The sequence below is a fragment of the Megalops cyprinoides genome, chromosome 11 (genome assembly GCF_013368585.1).
Source record: "Megalops cyprinoides isolate fMegCyp1 chromosome 11, fMegCyp1.pri, whole genome shotgun sequence".
NCBI classification, from domain to species: Eukaryota; Metazoa; Chordata; class Actinopteri; order Elopiformes; family Megalopidae; genus Megalops; species Megalops cyprinoides.
This window is the reverse complement of record NC_050593.1, coordinates 14,086,291-14,099,303: the sequence shown is the minus strand read 5'-3', so window position 1 is coordinate 14,099,303 and position 13,013 is coordinate 14,086,291.

The following is a 13,013-nucleotide window of genomic DNA, read 5'->3' as shown; positions in this document are numbered from 1 at the left end:
GCTTCTTACATCCTATTGTTTTGAGAGAGGCGAGGCAACAGGAGAAGTTTCCTTTTGTCTGCTGTCAACCTTTGGAGAAAGGTCTACTGAGCGAAGGTACAGCTTGTTTTATTAACATCAAAGCACCTGTGGGAAATGTACATGATCAAATAACCGCTAATGAAAATGAACTTCAACTGAAACTTCTTGTGGTGTTTAATATGTACAGAATGATGCCGATCATACAAAGAGGCTAACTTCCTTGTTCATGTGGATAATACATTTCCATGGTGCTATTGTATGGATAATATAATAATTTATACCTCACAGACCTGTATGTATTTATGTCTTGCATTTCAAAAATAAATGATCCATGACACACATTTTGTTTATGTGTTTTAGTCTCTATCTCTATATAAAGTAATGGATATAGCACATTGTAATTAGAATTCTTGCCTTTAAATATATACCTTTTTCCTGGGCAATTCTTTGATCTGCTCTGGACCCAGCCTCTCCTTCGCTAGGCCTCAGAGTGGCTTCGTCTGAATTGCTCTGAACGTCTCTGCTCGTCCTTTTTCCCTTGCAGCCTCATCCGCCTCTCAGGCATTTGATTCCTTCTGCCTAGACTATGCCGTTAGTTACGCCCCACCGGGAGACAAAGGCTGAGGCTCTCTTCCCCCTTAGGTGAGTGAGAGGGACTTTGTCTGAGGGCTCAGACAGTAACAGTTGCCTCCAGTCAGCGCGGTTGATTCCAGGGTGTAGGTGTCCGTTTCTAAACGGGCTAAAAAAAACACCCCACCCTGCTGTGTACCACAGCGTTTACAGACCCATGTCTCGCATTTGGGGAATAATAAGTAGGCCTGTTCTTTCGGGCACTATTGCAAGCCAGCCCCTCCCTCTCAGACCCTTACAAAGGGGCTAGATTCAGCGCCCGTGAATTATCTCCCACTAAGTACTGATTTTACTCCGCCCCTGTCGCTCTGTTCAAGGATGGCTGCCATTAACTCACCTCCCCGTGATGTTTTTCTTCTTTGGACTGAGAATGCCGAGGGAAACCTCTGCTTCAGCATCTGGATGGAGGTGCCCAGCAGCTATTGTTAACGTTCCCCCTATTGCGAGGGCTTTCAGGCAACTCAGTGAGGCAAACTACAGACTCCGCCACCCAGAGACTCTGATGATGTTGTTCCCTCTGCAGGCACCATGGGGCCACCTTTGTACTCTTGGCCTGTGGTAACTACTTCCAGTGGGCTGAATACATAAAAAGCAGCGAGCAATTCATCTGGCTTCCCTCACATTAATCTGGCAGAATGGATGACCAATCAGGGACTAGAGTTTACCATTGTCTAGTTGGTTGACGAATCAAACAGACTCCCAATTAAGCATTATTAATTAGACCACTTAGCGCTGGGCATTTCAAATGAAGTTCTTTGCCATCATTTTTCAGTATGCAGAAATGCCATAGTGTTTGTTTTCAGCTTAGGTGTGAAGTGTCCAAACTTCTTAGAGGTATGAGAGGAGGGATACAAATTCAATTTAAGTGTTACAGGAGATCAATAAAATAAATCCAATCCCTGATCTTAGGTCATGAATACCTGAAATGTTGTCACTTGTATAGAATACTAATGCGATAAAGTAAACAACTGTACACAAATCAAATACCCACACTGGGAATGAATTATTTATATTGAAGTCAAAAAAGCCGGTATATATTATGTGTTAATTATAACGCTTCTGCTTTTTTTCAAGAAATCAGCCCTTTTGGCCTTGGCAGTCATGACTGCATGATCTAATATATGTGTCCACTTCTATCTGCTTCCATCTAAGTCACAGTCATTCAATGCTGTATTGAAAGTTGTGGGTGTGGTTGCATTACTTGATTAGCACTGCTAATACAAAGATAGAAATAAATGCTCTTAGAACCAGACACCACCCTCTAAACACAAAAGAATTACATACTGTATCTGAATCTGTAGTAATATTACTATTAACTATTACTGAATCGTGTGGAAATATGAAACATGAAAAGTATTTCAGTATAGTATTGGATAATATGGATTAAAAAAAAAAAAACACAAGCAGTGATATAAACTATTACAATGTCTAAACCTGCCACCTTCTTTTCATTGTCTGATCTTACAGAGGTGTAGACAGCTGAGTCATTTTCCATTTACAACAGAATATCCACAAAACCAGTAGAAACTGGATATCAGCTCCTTTTCTCTGAAGTTAGGCAACATTGTATATGTTTATGTTACATGTGGCTGGTACTACATAGTAATAGAGGTACAACTGTAAAAGTAACTTAAAAAATAAGTCAGAAACCACTAGGGCCCAAAGAGTTAATATTGTTAGGGAATATTATGCATCTATTCTAAATCACAAAAGATGCCTAAATGATTTTTCATTCTCTGTTGCCACGACAGTTTTGTTTGAATCAGAAACAATCGTGTCGGAGTGATGAACGCGATTCCATCTATTTCGGTGCCTTTAGCCCTTGCTGGGTTTATTGCATTTTTCCCCTACTGTCATCCATAGGAACAGGTAGCTTGCACTCCATTAAACAAACACTGTGGCCCCTCACTTTTATTTGACATTTTATTTGGCCATGACAAACGAGCAGCAGTTGGATTATAACATAATTTGTCTTGTCTTTATTACCAGCACAAAGGACACCATTCATTAATTATTCTGCCGTTGCAGCTCAACACTAACTGGAAAGGTCCCTCTTTGGACAGATGGCGAGGACAATGTTATTTATATCAATCAGTCCGGAATGCTCAACTAGGATTACTATTCCTTGGACTGCGCTGATTTATTTCTCTCAACCTCACCCCAAACTCAACCCCACAAGCTCCAGCAGGGGATGTTTTAATCGAAAGAGGATTGGAAACGCGTTCGTAAGGCTGCAATGTGTTTCGGCATATTTATTCATACCCCAGACTTTGTTTTCTCTTTCCCTCCGTTGTTTTTGAACTTGTCGTTATGAGAAGGCTTCACGTTCTGTCAAAAGTGCCCTCCTCAGCCCTTTTTCTGTTTACGGAAATAATCACGGGACAGTGAGAATCTGATATAGCCAGCAATGTGCGCCTTTTTTATACTTTTGCAACACCTATAATTTAGTGTAGTGTTTGTTTTGGGTCAAAAACTACCGCACAAACAGTATCAAATACTTTTCAGCTGATTCAAAATAAATGTGAGCCATGTTCTAAAGTCATAGAAGCAGTAGTATCTATTGTGCTGTGGAAACATAGGTTCCGTGTTTTAATTACATCTTGTATCAATGGGCAAGTGATCACTTTATATCGCCCTCACATCTTCTATGGGAATGTGGTAAAGTATAATTAAATATTTCTGAGCTCCTTTGGCTGTAAGTGCACAGAGTGTCTAAAAAAGGCTGCTATAAATTCAACCCCTCTGCCCAACCTCACAAACTATTGCTTATTTGCATATAACAATTTGGAGAGGAGCTGAAGCCTCTGGCGTATAGTTTAGATTTGATCATTTTTTACAGCTGAAATTCTCTGTGACCTTTTTTCCCCTGTCTCGCTGAATTGTTATTTTCTCAATCTAGTCCTCTTACAAAACTGCAATGTGCAGTCAGTAACCCCTGCAAACATGCACTGTATGTAATCCACAGGCTTCTTTGCAATGAAAGCCAAGAAGGCTTGTGATGAGGAAGAAAGATACACTTTTTGAACCAACTTCTATAACTACGGTTCATTAGGCAGTTATTAACCACTGCAGTTAGTCATTAACTGAAAGCTAGCGGTCGCATGGTCTCAACCCAGGTCAAAGGTCACTTCCTGCACTAAGTCAGGGGTTGGGCCAATCTTGCCCATTCATTTAAAGTGTCTATTTAGTGATGTTTTTAATCCAAATCTGCCTTTAACCATTGTGAACATGGCCTCAACAAACATACTGAGGATGGGGGTTACTCATGCATTTAGCAGTCACTCTTATCCGGGGGCGACTTCCATCACATATTTCATACCCTTTCCATGAACAATTTAATAACAGCCATAAAACATTTAGGTTTTCTTACCTTGCTTGCTTTGTTTGGTCATGTAAACGTACATTTAACTGCAGCAATGAACAATGAGACACTGGGAATGTTACATTATGTACTATATGTCTAGCATAGAGAATAAATGATGATATTGGCCTTGCCCTTAAGACACTTGTACTTGAACCTTTAACTCTGCAGATATGGGTCTGGCTGTTGGTGTGTCCACCACACAGGTACCATATTTTGATCATGTCTAGCCAAGTGCTAGCTAGAATTGCCAGTTGGGCTGAGAGATTCCACACCTCCTCCAGCAGCAGGATTCTTAATTTTTTTGGATTGCACTAGATGAAGTAGCTTTGAGCCTCTTTTTTGATTCTTAACATTTTTGGTTTAGCTTTTTGTTACTTTTCGCTTTTGTTTTTTTTTTTTTTTTCTCTCTCTCTTTTTCCTCAAGGGATTTCAATGGCATAAAGGACAATAAGCCACAAAATTCTAATTGGACTATAAGGACTTAGAGGCACTGGACCCTTTTGGTAGCCAGGGATAAAACAACATTTTAGTGTAAAACACCAGTTTCTAATAGCAGCATCCACCTTTAAGATGATTTTTTTTAATTGAAAATTTCCACAATTTTCATTAGGTTCAGTCTGATATTAAATTTGCTCAATCTTACGCATGCATCCTCGTTGAGCAACAACTATCTTTGTAGTGATGACTATAATATTCTAATATTGTGGTAGATCTTTCGTATAACATAAGAATATCGACAACAAATGCCACTTTGCAAGGTGCGAATAGTAGACCACACACAATCACTTATACACCCTCCCTCCCTCCTGTGACGATAGGGTAGGAGCCATACAGCTTACTCAAAGTGCAGCATGGTATCAGACTTAAAGCCTGTAACAAGTTGCAGAAAATATGTTTAGGGAAAAAAAATTACACGTTGCTGCTGGCATAAATTGCAAAACAGTAAAGAGATGGAGTCTTCTCTTTGATCTTGGGTCTGGCTGAAATCCTACATGAGCAAACTTCTCTTACAAAAGCCACCATCTTCCGTGAGGCAGTCATTTTACTTTCTCTTAAGTCCCTTGACATGTTGTTTTTTTTTCAAATGTGCAACATTGTATCAGACTCAAAACCTACCAATAGTATAGGAAAATAATATACAAAAGACCTGTTACACCACCTTATCTGTAGAAATAATAGAAACCGCAAAGAAAAAAAGATTTGTTCCTCACACTGTCACAACAGACTGTGTGTGATCCAATGATGTAGATAAAAAATGCACAATGGTGGAAGTTTTAATTGATCGATTGTTAGCCTACCCGTATTGGGTGAACTTTGCTAAAACAACTGAGATGTGGTGCTGTTTTAAATAAGTGATACAAGGAAAAGTGCAATACCCGCAGTGAAGAGAAATCGTGATGTTTTGGCTGTGATGACTGTGAAGAGCAAGCTGAGGCCAATCTAGTGACTGAAATGTCATGCTTTCTTTGCAATAAAAGTTAGACATACCACTATTGTACTCATCAAGATTTCTCGTCTACTTATGATTCAGTCATTATTTAATGTGAGATAGCAAGCCGGACGTAATCTGGGTTTTAAGCAGACAGCCTGGGCTGCTAACAGAAGTTAGTATAATCACTGAACTCCAAGCGATGTCCATTCTTTGAATTATGTTTAACATTTAATGACACTTGGTGATTCCACATTAGGAACACTATTTTTCAGTAGTGAAAACTTGAAAATGTATCTTACCCGTCAATTGAGTTTAGGAAGCTAAAAAAATAGTTTTAGAAGCGTTAACTCAGATGACCAAGTGCACTGTCATTACTCTGCATAGCCTTATGGCTATTGTGTTCTGTAACATTCACTTGATGTTCCTAATACAACTGTGATTATAAAGACACTTTATGGGTCATGTTACAGAATTTATTACTGAAACTATTAGAATTATGCCTTTTGCCTAATAAATGAGACAAATCAAAAATATCTAACAAAGCACATGCATTTCAATATTTCAAGTACTTCTTTCTAAATAAACCATTGTGCCAATATCTATTTTGTCATTGAGTGGGCATATTGAGCAAATGGCCTACTAATATACATCTAACATTTAAAAAGCTCTTGATATTATTCTTTTATAGATAATACAACTTTTTGAAATAGTACTTGGTGTATAACCTTGTTGGCAGGATTAGTTTGCTGATATTAAAGTCCCATCAAGGCAAATATTAGCAAAGAGCAAATAATATTGCAGGTTGTGATTAAGATTTTAAATGTATCCTTTTTCTGCTTTTAGTTAATGAAAAACAAAGTCTTAGAGGATCTAAGTTGTAATTTATTAAACATGAAAAGCTCCTTGATGAAATATAGAAATGAGATATATTTTGCATTTCAAAGATTTAAGCTGACAACTTACTTGCATGTAAATGAGGTTGAGATTTGTACAAAATATTTCAAGCAAAATTATTTCTGAATGCACTTATTACAATAATGTGGCCCACAGATAAGGGTAACACATGGCAATAAAAGGCATTCTTTCTCCAAAGCACTGAAATTGGTTCTTTCTGCCATTTTGTATTAGTGTTACTCCTCCAGAGTACTGCATACTAAAAACGGAAGAATGTACAGAATCTGTAATGTGTTAATTACAGTTTTAAGATGCACCATCATTTCCAACCATTTCAAAAATGCAATTTCAGATGCATTATTAAATCATTTATGTTAAAGCTCACATAAAATAAAAAGTTTACTACTGTCATGGCTTGTTTATTTCCCCACGACATCAGGGATTATGCACTCATTGTATATGTGTGTTTGTGAAGCGAGATGCATACCTACATGAATTTTATGCTCAACACTATTATTACTATTACTATTGACAGTATTATTAGCAGAATGCTAATTATCTAAAAAGTAAATATGACAATAACAGGTTAGAGACAATAAATACCTTTTCAAACATAATCAAAAGTACTTTAATCATTAATCATAGTTTGAAAGACAGTTAATTCCTATTGATCTATAAAAAAGTTTTAGCCACTTGGCATGACTCAATCAGGTTTAATAACTGTCCATATTCCAAGATAGACCCATTAATATGTTAAACTGGCAAGAAATAAGTACATGTTAACATACTGCTACTTTAACTTTCAACACATACTTGTTATGCACATACTGTATATTTACATTGCATGCATCTGTGTCATCCCATTCATAAACCATGGTATGCCATTTCAAAAGGCTTTGGCATTGTGATTCATATAGTCTCATTGTTTGGAGGCTTTATTAATTAAGTGGGAGTTTAATCACAGCCACATTAAATGGGTTAAACAACACACTCAAAAATTTCCCTCAAACCATCTGGGAAAAGAGTCTCTCTCCGTTAGTAGATGTTTTCAATGTTGACCTTTTTGGAGAAATTTGAATTAATACTACAAACAAATAAATAAATAAGATATTTCATAGTGACACTTGGCCGGGTGAGTTAAACAGGGGCTTTATGAAGAAGTCATTTCTTCTGCTTAGCCTGATGTGCTTTCCTCCAACTGTAGATTCTCCGAGCCATGACTGATTATGTGTTTTTATTTTCAGTTTTTTCATTTTACATGGAGCCCAACTCACCCAGGTACCCTCTCATGTAGGAATGCTGAAGCATGTCGACTGCAGTCTTCTAATACTTGTAGCTGCAGCCAATGGCTATAATGTTCCACAATGCACCATGGCAGAGTGAACAGCAATTGGAGGACAAGCGCGTCTCTCACTGATGGCAACTGAGTAACCAATAGGCGACAGAGATCCACTAGATGGTACCGAAGAGCAGTGTGACAGGAAGTCCTTAGACCAAAGTAAACCCATCAGAAAGAAATGTTCCACCACCTGGCCATTGTAGGGTGATCACACACACCAGACTGGAATATGTGAGTCTTGGTGCAAATGCCTATATCAAATAAGAGCTCAGAAGTCTGCCAGGCCATCTTCATGCCTCTCATGACAGTATGGTGACACTGAAAGAACGAAGAACTGACTTACTTTTGAGTTTTAATAATAACATTGTCGAAAGTGTAATAAAATACAAAATCAATCCTTCCTTGCGATGACTTATCATTTTGTAGCAGAACTTGTGTCGCTTACGTGTTGTGTCAAATTTGTGGAAATGATCCCAGTGGTTCAAGTCTATTTTATGTTTTTTTCTTATATTCTGCATAATATGCTTATAGAATTATTTGAATATTTATACTGTATGTTACGCTTACACTTTTGCCCTTGAACATATTCGCCTGGTTCCTTTACATTTCACATAAGTGGTGTAGAACATGCCTTACATTTTACCTTCCATGTGCAAATCATTCTACATACAACATTTAGTTCCTAGGCAGCTTGATTTATATTGCAGTGGCAGAATATTTTGAAGTGAATACCATTTACAAAGTAATTAGTTTTATGCAAACTAGAAGTGAAGATGAAAGCAAAATCTTTATAAATTATGAATCATGTTATAACTTATCTGGATGCTTATCGTCACTTGTGATGAGTTAATGTACCTATTCTAATTAAAGATGCAGACTTATAGCTCTCAGGGAATGAGATTGTTTGCCTCAGACTCATCAGGTAGCAATAGCTCCAAGCAGGCCATTTTTAGGAGCAAGAGGCCTTTGTACTTGTTGGTCTAAATCAGTGTGAAGGAAATGTACACTGCTGTAAAAAAATAGTAATAAATCACACAAGCATTAACACTCACACAAGCAACACACCCCCCCCCCATCCACACACATATGTCTCTTACATTGACACATGCTAACAACATCAACCTGAACAGAAAAGCATTTCTTTTAAGTCGAACAAAAGGAAACCCTTGCATCTTTGCAAGCGTAGGTTTTCCCGTTCTCTCGCCGAGAGAATCCTTCCAAACATTTACTCATTGACTAGAAACACTTGCAGGCCCCCCGTCCCTGGCTCTGCACAAGAATGTTAGTTAGCAATACTCATAAAACCTCAATTCATCAACATGAGCATAATTTGCTCTGAACAGAAAGCTCACAAAAGGGTGAGCTTGTCAGCGAGACAGGTGGCTGGAGATCTCGCTCTGATACTGAGCGATATGAATAATAGATTCTGGTAAATGTATGCCAGGACCCAGGCTGTAAACACAGCTGCCTCCCTTCCCTTCCAAAAGAACAGCTTGGCAGGACGGGAAGCAGAGCGCCCGCTCCACCTGAGGACTGGGGACGATTAACTAATCAAATGCACGGGCTAAATAGCAGGAGAGGAGAAAGGGAGAGTGAGGCAAAAGGTATTAGTTCGTACCCTCGTCTCGGGCTGGGACGGGAACAGCGGCGGGGCACAGGAGGGATTGCGAAAGGTTATGGGGAACAGCGGAACATGATGGCAGACCAGCGAAGGTTTTCGCCATTAAATATGAATGGACTGGAGGTGAACAATTGGGAGCATTACGCATGTTTTAATATTAAATCTTTAGCAGAAAACAAAAGCAGCGATGACTGCCAATATCAGGAAGGCAGTGTCAAATCAAACCATGGCTTTAATTTCATACATGTACAGTATATTCTTTCAAGAGGCAGAGTTATGAACCTTTATTCATTATGATTTTGAATAGTTTTTTTTTAATAACTCTAAACCAGTTTAGGTGATGTTTGCTGAACTGATCTTGTGGGTAGTCAGGTGATAAATGATCAGACTCTAAGTTGTTATGTTTCCATCCTTATCAGCACATCGTGTTTGGCCCTGACCTGTCTCATCTGCCCATGACTTTTTTTTTTTTGATGTTGGTGGTTGGGAGCAGTGGGGTCTGTCATGAACACCTGTGATAAATGAACCCCATTAATAACAGTTTATTAGTAGCTATTTTAATATTGCTGAGGAGGTTAGGCATTCCATCGGCAATTTCCCCCAATACCATTATAGCATCTTTATATATCATCTCAAATTAAATGATATCTGTACCCCATGTCTGCTTTCCACATGTTTGTTACATCAAAATATCTGGCACTTATTTCTGGATATGCTGGCATATTCTGTATTCTCAAATATTCCTACTGAAGGAATTCATGTTTTGGAGGGAAAGCAATCCCTAGTTTATCATATTCTGCTCTATTTGTCCCGCTGATGTCATCTTCCTGCGCCAGCAAGTAAAGGGAGTGTTCTTACTCCATTGTTGGCTGTTTCTTTCTGTCTGTGATGACTCCCTAGCTGGAGTTTAGGGGGATTTTACCCAGCAGAAGGTAATTAATTCTTCAATTAAAATGTTGTTAAACATTTTTAATGAGTAATGGCCACTTGGGAATTGGATATAAAAGTATCTTTAACCAGGGAAAGAAAACATGGATGTTTCACGGTTAGCTTCAGAAAATCTGTCTAATGACCCACTTTCAAATATCATACCAGGATGAAATATAAATAAAAAAATCAAATGAGAATTATTTCGGCACAGAGGCAAACGTCTCTCATCTCAGGTGATTATTGCTTATATCTTGTTTTTTTTAATATTGCAAATTAGGCCAGGATTACTTTCACAATAACTAATACCTCACCACTGTATGTATCAGAGGGCAATGACTGGATTCCCAATTTGGCAGATTTAATTAATTGTAAAGAAAAAAAAAATCTACTGTAGAGAGCAAAGAAATTTATATTAAATTACAATCCGGATGCTCATTTCCAATCAGATATTCCATCTACTTACTATAATTAAAATTGCATGTGTTACAGAATAAGTTCAGTTCCTTCTCATATAATGATTCAGAGTTGCCTCATGGTCTAGCCCCTAAATTGGGTTTATGACTTTTTAAAGAGCTCTGTGAATACACCCAAAGTGCAGTACATTAGAGCAGGTTCGTTCTATAGCACACCCCTCTGTGGTAATGCTGCAGAGTGTGCGCACAACTGTAGTTCATCACAGGAGGCGCTCTCCGTAGGTTCCTGGCATTGCGGTCTCAATTAGTGACTTGTAAATGTGTTGCTTGCTTAATCACCCAAAAACTGGCCCCTAGGACCTTCGCTAATGCAACCCCATTAAAAGGGCCATCAAAACAAAGGATCTGCTTCTAATGACAATAATCCCTCAATGTTGTCACTAAAAAGCCAAACTTGTGTCTTAAATAAGGAATGATGGACGACCGTGGACCACTATGTCAAAGAGCTTTATTACAAGTGATGGATGCACGTAGGGAATCACTGTTGGTGCTGGCCATCCGGAATTTGCCAGGAATTTGTCTTTCTTATCCTTGTTCTTTGGAAATATGCCGTTCATTCATGTTGGTGATGCCAGAGAAGAAGGCAGGGGAAAAGAGGTGGGGGGTGGCTTGGGGGTGGAGGATAGCCTTTGTGGGGTGGGGTGTGTGTGTGTGTGGGGGGGGGGGGGGGGTATACAAACATATTAAGACAATAATGCTGATTTCCTGTCACTCCTCAAAGCTGTCAAAACTTGACTCAACAGTGACTCCTTCTGGAAGAGGTTCAGTTAAATTGCCATGGTCTACACTGAACATCCTGAACTAAGCCATTTAGACAAGCAATGTGAGTGTCAATAAAGATGAAGACATCAGTACCATCTGCACTACATGTTAATAATGTAGTTGAGACAAACAACTTGTAATGCCCAAGCCTTAGCAAATGTCTATCCCCCTACCCATTTTTATACAGAGGTAAAGGCAATAAAATAGATCAACCTCAGAATGTACCAGTCTTATTAATTATATAAGGGAGAGAAAAAAAACAATCCCTCAATTGTGTGCTTTATTAGAAAAAGCCTCAATAGGATTCTCCAGTATGTCTTCTCCCAGGGATACAGCGCATGGATCTGATACTTAAGGAATTTGTTCATGAAAGAGGCTCCACTGGGTCCTGCAACTTTCCTGCATTGTCAAGTGCTTCAATGACATGTAATAAAGCGAGGATTTTAATTGCAATAAAAATGAATGCAGACCCGGTTCCATTAGGCATAAATAATTTGGCCACTTGGGTATGTGCATTCCAAATTACTTATTCTTTTTGTATTCCAAATTACCTATTCTTTGTGATGTTTCTTTTTCACGCTTAGAGATCTACAGTATGCAACTAGCCATTGGCTTTTCCAGGTCTCTGTATAAATATATATATTTTTTTGTCTTCACTAAAACTTAGTTGTAGGAGGGATCGCTGGAGAGATGGGGCTGAGATACAAAAGTGGGCTATTGCGTTTTTCCTTTTTAAATTTTGACTGTGTAAAGGATTGTTTTCTGAAGATGACATCAGTGGGCTTTTGTTCTGTCAGTCCTTTCTGATACTTCCAACTGACACAAGACCAGGACAGTCTTTCTAAACACAACAGATGTTTCTCATGAAAGGCAAACCTTTAGCACATGGTGCAAAGCATATTTTGTGTGTTTATTTAATTATGAACTCGACTTGAAAATGCTATCTCTTACATATTGCCTTCCACTGGTATCTAAGAGACAATTTAGATACCAGTGGAAAACGCAACCATTAATTCTCTTAATTTTGAAAGCATTGTATGCTTTTAAGTAGATTTCTGTGTGGTTCCCGTCCATATATAGCTCTGAATAAGAAGAACTGTTGCAGGTGAGGATAATTATAGCTCTTGCTTTGAAAGGGTCTCTGAGTACTAATTAGATGTCTAAACTCTGTCTGTGGCAAATCAGCTTTAAAAATATATTCTCTTGCTGATTTGATTAACAGAGTGCAAGTACTTCGAATGCCAAGGGTATTTTGGCCTAAGTTTGGAGTGCAAATATTTCTCACTAAATAACAATGAGGAAATCTAGTTTTATTCTGCTTTGTACTGTGGCACTACCCAAAGTGTGTGACATGGGTGTATTGACTTCAGAGTCAACCCAGATTCATCTTAAAATGAAAAAAATATATGTAAAATGAGATTCAGAAGGCATAGTCCGTATTCACAAAAAGTTACAACTTCCTGTGAAAGGGAGTGATCCTGTGAAAGCTTACCCCATCAGTATTGCTGTGATCCAGTTTTCCTCTCTCACCAAAACTGACGGAAAAC